We start from the raw sequence: 16172 nt of genomic DNA, 5'->3' as shown, positions 1-16172 counted from the left end.
CAGAAAAGGCTGGCAAGATATATTCAGGGCACTAAATGAGAAGAACATGCAGCCAAGAATACTTTATCCAGCAAGACTGACATTCAAAATGGATGGAGAGATAAAGAGTTTCCAAGACAGGCAAGGCTTAAAACACTATGCAACCACCAAGCCGACACTGCAGGAAATATTAAGGGGGGGGTTCTATAAAAGAGGAAAAATCCTAAGAGTAGCATTGAACAGAAATACAGAGACAGTCTACAGAAAGACAGACTTCAAAGGTAACTCAATGTCAATAAAAAGGTATCTATCAATAATCACTCTCAATGTGAATGGCCTAAATGCGCCCATAAAACAACACAGGGTTGCAGATTGGATAAAACGACAGGACCCATCCATATGTTGTCTACAAGAGACCCATTTTGAACCTAAAGATACACCCAGGCTGAAAGTGAATGGACAGAGAAGCATCTTTCATGCCAATGGGCCTCAAAAGAAGGCTGGGGTAGCGATCCTCATATCAGATAAATTAGACTTTAAACTAAAGCCTGCAGTCAGAGCTACAGAAGGACACTACATAATCCTTAAAGGGACTATCCACCAAGATGATCTAACAATTGTAAATATCTATGCTCCCAATATGGGAGCAGCCAATTACTTAAGAAAACTGTTAATCAAGATAAAGAGTCATATTGATATGAATACACTAATCGTAGGAGATCTTAACACGCCTCTCTCAGAAATAGACAGATCACCAAAGCAGAAAATCAATAAAAAAATAAGAGCATTGAATGACACATTGGACCAGATGGACCTCATAGATATATACAGAACATTCCACCCTAAAACAACAGAATACTCATTCTTCTCAAGTGCACACGGAACTTTCTCCAGAATAGACGACATACTGGGTCACAAATCAGGACTCAACCGATACCAAAAGACTGAGATTATTCCCTGCATATTCTCAGATCACAATGCTTTGAAACTGGAGCTCAATCACAAGGAAAAGTTCCGAAGGAACTCAAGCAACTGGAAGCTAAAGACCACCTTGCTTAAGAATGCTTGGATCAACCAGGAGATCAAAGAAGAACTGAAACAATTCATGAAAACCAATGAGAATAAAGACACTTCAGCCCAAAACCTATGGGATACAGCAAAGGCGGTCCTAAGGGGGAAATACATAGCCATCCAAGCCTCCCTAAAAAAAATGGAAAAATCCAGAACACAGCAGCTGTCTCTACACCTTGAAGAACTGGAGAATCAACAAGAAATCAAATCAACTCCACACATCAGAAGGGAAATCATCAAGATTAGAGCAGAGATCAATGAGGTAGAAGCCAGAAATACAGTAGAACGTATCAATGAAACTAGAAGCTGTTTTTTGAAAGAATCAATAAGATCGATAAACCATTGTCCACACTAATCCAAAAGAAAAGAGAGAAAGCCCAAATTCGTAAAATTATGAATGAAAAGGGAGAGATCACAACTAACACCAACGAAGTCGAAACAATCATCAGAAGTTATTATCAACAGTTATATGCCAATAAGCTTAGCAACCTAGATGAAATGCATGCATTCCTGGAAATTTATAAACTCCCAAAATTGAACCAGGAAGAAATTGACAACCTGAATAGACCGATATCTAGTAACGAGATTGAAGCAGTGATCAAAAACCTCCCAAAAAACAAGAGCCCAGGACCTGACAGATCCCCTGGGGAATCCTACCAAACTTTCAAAGAAGAAATAACACCTATTCTGAAGCTGTTTAAAAAAATTGAAGCAGAAGGAAAACTTCCAGACGCTTTCTATAAAGCCAGCATTACCCTGATTCCAAAACCAGGCAAAGACCCTACCAGAAAGGAGAACTTCAGACCAATATCACTGATGAATATGGATGCTAAGATTCTCAACAAGATCCTAGCCAACAGGATCCAACAGCACATTAAAAAGATTATCCACCATGATCAGGTGGGATTCATCCCTGGGCTACAAAGATGGTTCAACATTTGCAAATCAATCAATATGATAAAACAAATTAATATGAGAAGAGAGAAGAACCTCATGGTCCTCTCAATTGATGCAGAAAAAGCATTTGATAAAATCCAGCATCCGTTCCTGATTGAAACGCTTCAAAGTATAGCGATAGAGGGAACATTCCTGAACCTCATCAAATCTATCTATGAAAGACCCACAGCAAATATCATCCTCAATGGGAAAAACCTTGCATCCTTCCCGTTGAGATCAGGAATGAGACAAGGATGCCCACTCTCACCACTCTTGTTCAACATAGTATTACAAGTCCTAGCAACAGCAATCAGACAACAAAGAGAAATTAAAGGTATCCAAATTGGGAATGAAGCAGTCAAACTCTCTCTATTCGCAGTTGACATGATTCTTTATATGGAAAACCCAAAAGATTCCACCCCCAAACTACTAGAACTCATACAGCAATTCAGCAACGTGGCAGGATACAAAGTCAATGTGCAGAAATCAGTGGCTTTCTTATACACTAACAATGAAAATACAGAAAGGGAAATTAGAGAATCAATTCCATTTACTATAGCACCAAGATACCTGGGAATAAACCTAACCAAAGAGGTAAAGGAACTGTACTTGAGGAACTACAGAACACTCATGAAAGAAATTGAAGAAGACACAAAAAGATGGAAGACCATTCCATGCTCTTGGATTGGAAGAATAAACATTGTTAAAATGTCTCTACTGCCTAGAGCAATCTATACTTTTAATGCCATTCCGATCAAAATTCCACCGGTATTTTCCAAAGAGCTGGAGCAAATAATCCTAAAATTTGTATGGAATCAGAAGAGACTCCGAATCGCTAAGGAAATGTTGAAAAATAAAAATAAAACTGGAGGCATCACGTTACCTGATTTCAAGCTTTATTACAAAGCTGTGATCACCAAGACAGCATGGTACTGGCATAAAAACAGACACATAGACCAGTGGAACAGAGTAGAGAGCCCAGATATGGACCCTCAACTCTATGGTCAATTAATCTTCAACAAAACAGAAAAAAATATACAGTGGAAAAAAGACAGTCTCTTCAATAAATGGTGCTGGGAAAACTGGACAGCTATATGTAGAAGAATGAAACTCAGCCATTCTCTTACACCATACACAAAGATAAACTCAAAATGGATAAAAGACCTCAACGTGAGACAGGAATCCATCAGAATCCTAGAGGAGGACATAGGCAATAATCTCTTCGATATCAGCCACAGCAACTTCTTTCAAAATATGTCTCCAAAGGCAAAGGAAACAGAAGTGAAAATAAACTTTTGGGACTTCATCAAAATCAAAAGCTTCTGCACAGCAAAGTGGAATCTACTTTTAAAATATACTCAAATCCAATCAGTTACCACCACACCCCCCAAAGTACTGAGGCTCAATAGCCGCCTAACAGACTGCGACATATATAGCCTATTCTCATGAAGGCAGTCAGAAAGCTTTCTTAAAAATTTATGCTAGAGGACATGGGGAGTTAGAGAGGAGAAGGGAGTTGGGGAAAATTGGAAGGGGAGGTGATCCATGAGAGACTATGGACTCTGAAAAACAATCTGAGGGTTTTGAAGGGGCGGGGGGTGGGAGGTTGGGGTACCAGGTGGTCGGTATTATAGAGGGCATGGATTGCATGGAGCACTGGGTGTGGTGCAAAAATAATGAATACTGTTATGCTGAAAATAAAAAATAAATTTAAAAAAAATTATGCTAGATCGTTTCAATCTTTGGCTCAAAACCCTGAAATAGCTCCATTCCTCATTCAGTGTGAAAGTCACAAAGTCATCAAGAGTTATCAACGTCACAAAGCCTTTGTGATGTGTCCCCTAGTTACCGTTTTGATCTACTTCTATCCCCCTTGGTCACTCATTCCAACCGTACCGTTTACTGTTCCTCAAACATTTGTTGTTGTCCCGACTTCAGGATCTTGGCTGTAGCTCTTACCTCTACCTGGGGCAATATTCTTCCCCCAGATATCCCTTACACTCCCAAATACTTCTAAGTCTTTGTTGATACTTTATTTTATGAATGAGACTTTTCCCAGACCGCCCACTTGATAATGCAGTCTGCACCCCTACTCACCTCTGCTGTCCAGGTCCTTACAATTGACTGCTTCTTTGTTTCCAAACTTATCCTTTTCTGGATTCTATCATATACTCCTTTACTATTTTATTGTTTATTGTCTAGAATGTAAAGTCCATAAGAGCAAAACTTCTCTTTTGCTCACTGTGCTATCCCTGACACCTCACACACCATATACCTAGATTAGTATAGGTACACAGTAAATATTGCTGAATGAATAAATGAGAGAACGTCTATTTATAAATAAACAGGTTTTTTTTTTCGTTTGAATTTAGATTACTCTTTGGGGCTCCCAACCCCAACCTAAAGAACTTTCAACCTAAAGAACTTCCTTTGTCATTTCTTATAAGGTGTGTCTGCTAGCAATAGAGTGTCTCAGTGTTTGCTTACCTGGAAATGCACTTTGCCTTCATTTATTTAAAGACAGTTTTTCCGGATATAAGTTTCTTGATCAACACCTTTTTCTCTTCTAGCACTTTGAACATACCATCCCACTACCTTCTGGCCTTCACTGGTTCTGGTTAAGAAGTTGGCTGCTGGGGCGCCTGGGTGGCTCAGTGGGTTAAAGCCTCTGCTTCGGCTCAGGTCATGATCCCAGAGTCCTGGGATCAAGCACCCCATCGGGCTCTCTGCTCAGCAGGGAGCCTGCTTCCTCCTCTCTCTCGGCCTGCCTCTCTGCCTACTTGGGATCTCTATCTGTCAAATAAATAAATTTAAAAAAAAAAAAAGAAGTTGGCTGCTAATATTATTCGAGTTCCCTTGTATACTTTCCATTTATTCTGCATAGAATCTTTTAGTTCTTGGATGTGTAGATAAATGCTTATGAATAAATTAGGAACGTTTTCAAATTTATTTATAAGCATATTTCTTCAAATATTTTTTCTGCTCCTCTTCTTTCCTCCTGGTAACACCGTTACTTAAATGTTGTTATCTTTAATGTGTCCCACATATTCCTGAGGTTCTGGTCACATTTCTTCATTCTTCATCTGTTCTCAGATTATGCATCATTGGATTATCTCTATCCGTTTACCTTCAAGTTTGCTCATTCCTTCTTTTGTCATTCAAATCTACTCTTGAGCTCCTTCAGTGAATTTTTCATTTCAGCTATGTTATCCCTTATTGACAGGGGATACACTCCAACCCCACAGTGGATGCCTGACGCCACAGATAGTACCAAATGCCATACATACTCTGTTTTCTCCTATACATACATGCCTACAGTAGAGTCCAACTTATAAGTTAGGCACAGTAGGAAATTACCAACAATAATTAATAATGAAATAGAACAATTACAACTATATACTATAATAAATGTTATGTGAATGTGCTCTTTCTCTCTCTAAAAATATCTTATTTTACTGTACGCACCCCCTTCTTCTTATGATGATGTGAGATGACAAAATGCCGGTGGTGAGATGAAGCGAGGTGAATGACACAGACACAGTGATGTACCATTACCCTACTACTGACATTCTTTTGATATGTCAGAAAGCATATCCTCTGCCTGCAGAACATGGTTGGTTACAGGTAACTGAAACCACAGAAAACAAATCGCAGATAAGGGGAAGATTACTCTAGCATACTTTTTAACTCTAGAATTGCCATGTTTTTTAATAACTTCACTTTACTGATATTCATCATTTGATGTGACACTGTCATCATACTTTATTTCTCTAATCCTGATTTTCTTTAGTTCTTTGAACATTTTGTAATGGCTGCTTTGAGGTTTTCTGCTCTAATTCTAATATCTCATCACTCTCACAAGCAGTTTCTATTGCCTGCTTTTTTTCCTGATGTATGAGTCATACTTTCCTGCCTTTTTGAACATCTTGTAATTTGTTGTTGCAAACTGGACATTTTCAATAATACATGACAGCAACTGTGGCTACTGGTCCCCTTTATGGGTCTTGTGATTATCTCCTTATGCTTGGTGACTGGCTAGACTGTTTTCTCAAAGTCTCTACGCTCCTCCTCCAACTCTGGCCTCGTGCAGTGGAACTCCTCTGATGTTCTTCCTCAGAGAATGCAGCCATGGACACAAATAGTTGCCCTGGGTTGACTGACTTTAGCAGGGCTCTATGTGTCTCTTCCTCTGATCCATTAAGGTTTCCACCTCCTTCAGTAGAACATCCAACTGGGCTCCACTAACTCCTATGAGACTGCTCCATTATTTTCAGTAGTACCCTGGGCCACAAGTTGCTTCATAGATTGGTCCAATAAATTGTGTGCAGGATTAGTTTTTAAGGCCAATCTTTAAGGGTTTTTCTGACCCCAGGATGAGTCTTCCTAATGGTCTCTTTCCCTGATTCTGCCTGGCAAACTACCTGGCCTCTGGTATAACATGCTGTTGTCATAGAGTTATCAGCCTTCCCTTATTTGTTTATTACAAAAAACTCCATTATTTTATCAAGAGCGCCCTTGGGATTTTCACTTCTCCTACATTCTTTCAAATAAAATCAGTTCTTTAGGGGAGAGCTTCAGGGTTCTCTGTTCTTATGAACTGCCTTTTCACTAGGAAAAATCTCTGAGCCACTTACAGGCACTGAGCGAGAGCCTCAGCCTCTAGACTTCTTGGCTTGCCTTTCATGATGCTGAGTATTTGCCCTACAAGTGAGCTGAAGCAATGAAGACTGTGGCCCCAATATTTTCAGCCTGCCATCCCAGTAGTAGGAATTCACACCTATGTGTGGGGTCCATGGAAGAAAGGAGCCCCAATTTCTCAGGAGCACTCTCTTGCAAATTAGGCACTACAACCTCATAGTTGGAAGGGATAAGAAATGCTGACCACCTGCCCCTCTAGGTAAAATAGCCCAACCCTTCACTGGGAGCTGACTGAAGAGAGAGCCCCATCTTCTTATCCACGGTGGAAGGAAGGAACTGATCATGGATCACGACATAGACTCCTTTGCTGTTCTTACCAATTTTAATAGATTTTCCTGAATAAATAACACCTCATTTGCTGTATGGCATTAATACAATTTCTGAAAACTTTCATTGGTTGATTTTTTATTTCTTTTGAAGACTCTATTTATTTATTTGATAGGGAAAGAGTGAGCGTGCACAAGCAGGGGATGGAGCAAGGGAGAAGGAGAAGCAGGCTACCCGCTCAGCTGGGAGCCTGATGTGGGGCTCAATCTCAGGGGCCCAGGATCTGGACCTGATGCAAAGACAGACACTTAACAGACTGAGGCACCCACGTGTCCCCAACGGTTGATGTTTTAAATAATTTTTACCAGTCATGCTCTTTCCCTGAGGAATGGATCCATGAAGCTCCTCACACTGCCATTTCAGAAGTAAAACTCCTCAAACACAAGAAGCAACCTCTTTGGCCTCATATATAGCAACCTCTTACTAGACAAGTCTCTGGAGGGATGGAATAGAAAACCAAGAATGAACTATTGGGACTTCATCAAGATAAAAAGCTTCCGCACAGCAAATGGAACAGTCACCAAATCTAAAAGGCAGCCTGTGGAATGGGAGAAGATATTTGCAAATGACATATCTGATAAAGACTGAGTATCCAAAAGCTGTAAAGAACTGAACAAACACCCAGAAAACAAATAATCCAGTTAAGAAATGGGCAGAACGCATGAATAAACATTTTTCCAAAGACAACATCCAGATGGCTAACAGGCACATGAAAAGATGTTCAACATCACTCATCATCAGGGAAATACAAACAGAATTACAATAAGCTATCACCTCATACCTGTCAGAATGGCTACAACAAAGATCTCAATGAACAACAAGTGCTGGTGAGGATGTGCAGAACGAGAAACCCGTCCTGCACTGTTGGGAAGAATGCAAATTGGTGTGGCCACTCTGGAAAACAGTATGGAGGTGCCTCAAAAAGTTAAAATAGAACTACCTTACAACCCAGCAATTGCACTACTAGGTATTTACTCAAAGGATACAAAAATACACATTCAAAGGTATACATGCACCCTGATGTTTATAGCAGCATTATCGAAAATGGCCAAACTATGGAAAGAGCTCAAGTGCTCACAGACTAATGAGCGAATAAAGACATGTCATAGGGCCACCTGGGTAGCTTGTTAAGTGTCTGAATCTTGATCTTAGCTCAGGTATTGATTTCAGGGTCATGAGTGAATTCAAGCCCTGCACTAAGCCCCACACTGGCCATGGAACAATTTAGAAAAAAAAAAAATGTGGTATATATATATATAATGGAATATTACTCAGTCATCAAAAAGAATGAAATCTTGCCATTTGCAATGATGTAGATGGAGCTACAGTGTTTTATGCTAAGCAACATAAGTCTGAGAAAGACAAATACTGTATGATGTCATGGATATGTGGAATTTAGGAAAGAAAGCAGATGAGCATGTGGGAAGGGGGGAGAAAAGAGAGGGAAACAACCCACAAGAGACTCTCAACAATAGAGAATAAACTGAGGGTTGTGATGGAGGGAGGTGGGAGAGGGATTGGCTAAATGGCTGATGGAAATGAAGGAGGGCACTTGTTGTGATGAGCACTGGCTGATATATATATAAGTGATGAGTCACTAAATTCTCCTCCTGAAACCAGTATTAATTATTTTAACTAGAATTTCAATAAAAATTTGAAGAAAACATGAAGAAGTAGAACTTGCCTAAAATGGAACAGATCTGTAGAATCTTTAAGGTACAGATTTAAAGAATGCCATTTAGAACACCTGAATTTGATCTTCCCTTTTAATATTTCCTAATCTCCATGCCCAGCATGAGGCCCAATGTGGGGTGTGCACTCAAGACTCTGAAATGAAGACCTGAACTGAGATCAAGAGTCTGACACTTAACTGACTGAGCCACTCAGCCACCTCTGATCTTCCCTTTTAAAGACTTTCCTGGGTCTTCTATTGATTAACTTCCCTGACCATTTCCCTGAGCTTCCTTCTTTATTCTCATAAGATCTCTAGTAATTCATTTTGCTTTCAATTCTTCTCCCACTGACTTCCACTTGTATTTACTCTCACCCAATGCCTGACTGTAAAGCGAAAACAAAAATAACAGAAAACTTCAAACCTGCTTCCTATCCAGTGTTTCATCCTACTGCTGCCGTAGAGGTGCACCACTTAGCTGTCCTTCAAAAAGAACCTGCTGAAGGACAGCTTCAAGCTGCCACCCCCTTGGGTTCTACAGCGTGTTCATACCGAGGCCACACATGGTTGCAGACTTGGGCTGTCCCCAGCCAATGACGGAGCGCGATGGGTTTATTAGAGCTAGACCATTCCTACCTGCTGCAGAGCTGCTCCCACAAGGATCTTACCAGGACCATTTCTAGAAATGGGCTCTAATCTAAAAATCTTCCTATTTAATCCTTCTTCCCCCTCTCCTTTCCTGATGTTAGACTAGCATTATCATCTGCCTACATTTGCTCCCACCACTTTATTCTTCACATGCATGTCTCTCATTAAATCTCCTATATGTCTAATCTTAGCTTTCTGTATGTTTCTTGAATAGCTCAAAATTAGAGAGATGGTACTGAAATGGTCCCAGAGATGGGAGATAAAATAGAGTTTGGAAACTGGCTCACTCACCACCTATCAAGGAGAAGCTATCCTGAGCAAAATATAAGGCACAGCCCCTCACACGAGATGGCAACCAAATTCAAAAGAATTTATCATTGACAATTTCATAATATCCTTACCAAGGTATGATTTACACATTCATAAAATATGGGGAGGAACACACCCTATAAGAAAGTGTGGTTTGGGGTGCTGGGTGGCTCAGTTGGATAAGCATCTGCCTTAGGCCGTCATGATTTCAGGATCGTGGGATCGAGCCCCACTTTGGGCTCCCTGCTCAGTGGGAGTCAGCTTCTGCCTCTTGTCCTTCCCCTCCACTCATGCGATATCTCTCTCTCTAGTAAATAAATAAGTAAGTAAGTAAAGTCTTTTTTCAAAAAGAACGTGAGATTGACTGGTTATTATAAAGTTGTATTGCCACCCTGCAGAGGAATAATGAAAAACTAAGGGTAATTACACAATTAAAGGCTATGTATAAGAATCTAAGGGACTCTTTTGCAGCCTACAAAGAAGCCATTATCCCCTGGGATGGAAGAATGAGCACACTTAAGAAGCAGATTCAGGACTTCGCAGAGTCACCGATATTCAGAGATGTTCAGCCAAAGCAGGTCTGTTTATACTAAGATCAGGACTCAGACTGACAAAATCTGGAACCTGAATCCTGGAACATGGGATAAGATATGTCAGTGGATATCTGCAAGAATTTCAGCCCTGCAGGCATCCCTAAAACCTCAGAGCTTACAGAGGAAGTCTATGCCTCTGTAGTAAGAGCTGGCACTTCTAATCCCCGGGATAACATTGCAGAAACATCTCCTCCACAAGACTGTATGTGCCTCCCTCAGGACTTATTGCACTATGTCTCCTGGTTGCAGGCCTAATAGTAGAGTTAAATCCCAGAACTGGATTGGTGAGCTGCAGCACCTGATAAAGGTAGAGAGAGATTACACCCCAAAACACCCACAAAAATTAGTATGTATCGGCAGGGGCGAAGGGAGTACTCCTGGGATTCGATTTCGGGAATGCTTGATCAAGGGGGCTAGAACATAAGACTGGATACAAAAGAATCCATTCAGCTGGGGACACCTTCTCAGGATATGAATGCAATGCTTAGCCAAGGACTTCAGGATAGGACATCACCACAGCAGGGGAGGCTCTTAGAAGTTTAGGGAAATCAAATCCCATGCAAAGCAAAGCAGGAATCCTTCAGTTCCTTGGAAGATAATGAAGGAAAAAATTAAAGGGTGAAAGGGAGATGGGCATGCTGGAAAGGTCATGTTATGTAAGGCCTAAAGATCCACCAGAGGGTTACATTTCTTGCGAAAGTCCAAAGGACATAACATTCACCAAGACATTAGGAATCTGCCAGTAAGGGCACCAACATCACTAAGTTCAGCGCTGAAGGCCTGTGGTGATGGTAGCAGCATGATCTAGTGCTAGGCTCATTAACCTATATGGGATGCTGGAGCTTTAAAGTCATCCAGGTCATATGCAAGCACTTCACCACCAGAAGCCAGGAGGCTGCAATTACCCTAACACCTAACAGGGACAGCGAAGAGCCCATTACCCACAGGGCATTGTAAAAATCATTAATAAAATAAGGGCAATAAAGATAGTCAGTGAGGATGCTGCTTAACATCCACAGGCAGAACAATGCAAGAAAAAAGAAAGGAGCAGAAGGCTAGGAGTGGCCACACAAATAGTCACACCCTTGCTCAAAACCTAATGACTGAAGAGACGACTAAGTCCCCGAAGTTAAGGACCCTGCAGATCTGTGGCAAATAAGTATTGTAATAGTTCCTAAATAACCTACAGCTATTTAGTCAGATAAACATACACTGGGAAAAGGGGAGTATGTCAAGTTATTCTTAGCAAATGTACTGCAAACCCTAAGGAGTAATTGTGGAAGCAACTGAAACATCAGCACAGCTCATGTTCTCAGACTATTGAATGTAATATCCCAGTACCAGCAGGACCATGAACTCCCAGGTTAGTCCTAGAAAGTGTATTGTATGCTCCAAGGGGTGACTGTGAAAGCAGCTAAAGCATCAGGAGTGTTCCTGTTCTTGGGCTATTGAACGCAAAGGCCCAGTAGGAACAGGATCCCAGCATCTCCTGGGTCAGGGCCTACATTAGGAGCTATGGAATAAAGGAACTCTCCACTCTCCTTCCTGCCTAGGGGCGATTGCTAGGACAAACACCCCATTCCTCCCTGATCATATGACTGCCTCCCCATGTGCCCACACAGAGGGGAGGGTCCAGGCCTGCTTTCCAGCTTCAAGATAATGGCCATCTCTTTGTATTTCTTCCCCATGCCTTGATACATCTGTCCACGCTTTTCTGATAAAAAAAATAAAAATAAAAAAATACAAATGCAAGGTATGTGCAGAATTAAGCTGTTGCTACTCTCCCTTGCAGAGGCAGCCTGGCACAGCCATTCAGATTGGTGTCTGAGACCTTTATTTTGGTGCATGATGATAGACTACCCAGATATTTTGAGGACTACTGGACACAGTGTCTGAGCTCATACTGACCCCTTAAGAAACAAAGTATCATTACTAATAAATGGAGGCCAGGTAATAAATAGGGCCCCAGTCCCCAACTGTATAATTAGGAATGACAACTTGCAGTCGGACAAACCCCCACAGTGGGTCCTTGTCCTATGAAATAAGAGGTATTATCATGAGAAAGGCTAAGAGGAAGACTTCAAAATTGCCCTCTACTGGCCAAGACAGTACATCTTTAAAAACATATAACCCAGGGGATGGCAAAGATTAACACCCTCACTGAAGACCCAAAGGGGTGATGGTCCCTATCATATCTCCATTTAATTTGCCAGTCTGGTCCCTGCAATAGCAGATGGATCCTGAAAAATTACTGTAACCTGCTGCAAGCTCAACCAAGTGGTAGCCCCTATTGCTCAAAACCTAAAGTACCGGACATGGTTGCATTGCTAGGGCAGGTTAATAAAGCCTCACATACATAGTATGTGCCATTGATTTGGCAGATGAACTCTTTTCTATCTCAGTGATAGAAGACTACCAGAAACAGTTCACATTCATGTGGAATGGGACAAAAATATTCATTTAAAGTTTTGGCCTAACTCTATTCATTTTCCCACTTTCTCTCATAACATAATCCAGAAAGATTCCGGAGCATCCGACAGAACATCAAACTGATCTGTTGCAGGGGTGACATCTTGTGGATGAAACAGGAAAAGCAAGAGATGCCCTTGTTTAAACAAGTGTTCCAGAGGGTAGAAGATAATACCCTGCAAAGAATCAGGGACCTGCCTGGCAACAAAATATTTTAAGGGTCCAATGGTCAAACTATCCCCTCCAAAATAAGAGATTAATAACTGCATCTTGCATCCCCTAACATAAAGAACAAAGCACAAAAATTTTGTGAGTTTTGCAAGCAACATATTCCATACATAGGAATACTTCTCTGGCTCATACACTAGGTGATGAGGAAAGCTGCCAGCTTTGCCTGGAGTCCAGAGGAGGAAAGGACTCTGCAGCAGGTGCACATTGTAGCACAACCTGACCAGCTGCTGTGCCAGATGATCCAGCAGACCATATGGTATTGGAGGTGTCAGTGTTGGTAGAAGAGTCACTGTGGAGTTTGTGGCAGAGCTCAGCAAATCATGGCCCATGGGCTAAATTGGTATGCCACCTTTTTTGTAAAAACTGTTTTATGTGAATATGGCCATGTCCATTCCTTTACATATTGTCTGCAGATGCTACAAAAGCAGAGTTGAGCAGCTGAAGCAGAGAACATATGGCCAAAAATCCTAAAATATTTACTACCGGCCCCTTACAGAAAAAGTTTGCTTGTGGTTGGTTTACGGTAAACTCCAGTGAGACAATCATAATGCAGGAGTTCTGTAGTAAAGCCATGCCATCAGCAGCAGAGGACTGTATGTCTACTGAGAAGCAGCTCCTAGTCTGCTACTGATCTCTGGTAGTTATGGAATGTCTGACCTCAAGGCACAAAGTGATCATGTGACTGAAATTGCCCATTATGTTGGTTATGTTGGCGCCAAAGCATATAGTCAGAAATGCCCAGCAGCAATCCATTGTAAGGTGGAAATAGTATAACCAAGATCAAGTTTAAGCAGAACAAAAGATGTGGTAAGTGATGTGGGACACAGAGGCAATAGAAAAATCACTAAAATTCCTTACCTACTGACAAGCCCTTGAAACAGGTATGGCGGCTCTCCTCTAGGGACTTAACTACCCTCATGTTTAGGTTTTGCTAAGGACGATCCTAGCCTGACTGACTCCCTACCCCAACAGTTCTGACCAGGATCCTGTAAGTCTACTTTAACAATTCCTTTAGGAAACTTTATCTCTAAACCTCCAAGATAGTGTTGAGAATCATTCCCAAGCATATGGCCCCCTGATATACATCTAAAGGGTCTCACGAGAAGATTTTTACTACTGGTAGTAAATAACCTTTCTCCCAACAATAGCTAGCCCCCTCAAGGTCCTGTAAACCTTGCTTCCAAAATTCCTTAGAGACTTACATCGTCCATAATCCCCTTTGTCCTCACCCACCTCTGAGTCCATCCCTACTCTGCCTTTAAAAACTCTGACTGTAATCTGGTTCGGGGTCCAAGGCCCTACTCTGATGCATCGGATATACTTGGGCCCAAGCTGAAGCTTGCTGAATAAACCCTCATGTGTTTACATCAGTGTTGGCTCCTTCATGGTCTCTCGGACATGAAAACTCAGGCTTAACAGTAAGTATGACCAAGTAGCCCAGAAATCCATGTCACCCACCATGGTTGCATTAGGACCGCACTTCACCTCACATCTAGGGCTTTACGGAGGTCACAAACAGCTAAAGGAAGTGGGAAAAGCTCAAAAACCCCTAATAGTCAGAGACAGCTGAATCTAGGAGTTGGAATGCTCATGGTGGACTCGGAGTAGAAATTAATTAAAGAGCCACAGAAAAGCTGAACCAGTTCCAGGGATCAGAGCTGTGCTATTTGATTCTAGGATGAAGCTATAAGAAAATTTCTCTCATTACAGATAAAGTTGTATGAAAACCTCTAAAGATAGCATCATGGACAGAAACAGAAACAGCTAATGCTCTCAACCTCCAGCCTTCACAATGGCTTTGGAGTTCCCACACAGAGAATCTTAAGTACCTGGGTAGCCAATAAACCAGCCAACCTGAATAGACATGCCTTCTCATAATTAGCCTCTGCGTTTGCTATCAGGAGAGTACTTTTTATATACCCTGAGGAAATCTATTCCATTTACCAATGAGTAGGAGACAAGCGGGACTAGGCAGGGAGAGATGGGTAGGTTGCTGCAGCACACAAAATTCAAAATGTGGGAGAGGAAAGGAAACCAGAGATAAGGGAACAAACCAGACCATCCTGTCCTAGGTGTCAGAAGTGAGGTCTTGTTGTAACAGCTACTTGTGACCAACCAAGAATTACCCCACCCTAAAAAGGAAGTAAGCCATTGAAGGTGTTATCACTGGTCCTTACTCAATGGTCCTATCAATAGAGATGTTAAACAGATTTAAGTTCCCTGGTTAGCTTTCTATAAAAGATCAACCCTAAAAGCCCTTAGTGGCAACCCTCTTGGGATCCCTCACTTGTGAGAGTTCTTTCTGTATACTTGCTTAATAAACTTCTATGGCTTTGCTCACTCTCCTTTGTCTCCAAGATTCATTCTTCAACTCCGTGAGACAAGAACCTAGCTCTCCACTTCAAGGTATGGCTGTGGTTTATTTTTGGACTGTCATGTAGTAATATTATCTAGCATTATGTAAATAAGTTAGAATGTGTCTATTGTTCCAGCCATTTGTTTTGTTTCCCCAGATTTTTCTTTTAATTTGAAGAAAATTTTTCTTTAATTTACCTGAGAGAGACAGCTCATGTGAGCAGGGGGAGGGGCAGAGGGAGAGGGAGAAGCAGAATCACCGCTGAGGAAGGAAATCCAATGAGGGGCACAATCCCAAGACCCTGAAGTGACTTTGTTGGGTCCCCAATGTTGGGTCCTCCAATAACGGGTCTGTGATTAAAGGAGCGAGATTAATACAAAACTAAGGTCAAGCAAAGCTTTATTTCATGCCAAGCATAGAGAATCAAACTGACCGGCCAGGGCCACACCTCTTACAGAGAGCTCGAGACCCCTCCCTGGCTCACAGACTTTTATAGAGCAAAGGCCTTACAGTTGAGCCTGGCCACACACAGGTGGCCAATGAGATTGCAATACACAGAGAAAGCTGCATAGTCATGCTGGATCACACATGGGTGGCCAATTGTACTACAATTCACCCCATAGTAGCTATTTGAATTAGCCTATCACCTTAGAATGGGCACCCAAAAGGCACCCCAAGGGTGGGGCCCATAGTCCTTGGTAACTAGGAGACAGTATGTGCCCCCACTGATTGAATGTCTCCACCTGACCTGACCCACCCTTGTATTTGGGCTTTGTTACCTGGGACTGGTTTCCCAGACTTGCGTTTAAATAAGTTCCGGGGGGGGGGGGGGGGGGGGGGCAGGGTCAATTTAAGTTTTACTGCATAAACAACAAAGTAGAGA

At 41.7% G+C, this 16172-nt stretch overlaps 1 pseudogene; it reads left to right on the top strand.

Annotated features, from left to right (window-relative positions):
* The window catches only part of LOC116599828, a 50538-nt pseudogene extending 35997 nt beyond the window's left edge, over nt 1–14541 (top strand).
* Nucleotides 14542–16172: the final 1631 nt, after the last annotated feature.

Source organism: Mustela erminea, chromosome 9, assembly GCF_009829155.1.
Source record: "Mustela erminea isolate mMusErm1 chromosome 9, mMusErm1.Pri, whole genome shotgun sequence".
Lineage (NCBI taxonomy): Eukaryota > Metazoa > Chordata > Mammalia > Carnivora > Mustelidae > Mustela > Mustela erminea.
This window is presented reverse-complemented; position numbering and strand designations above follow the sequence as displayed.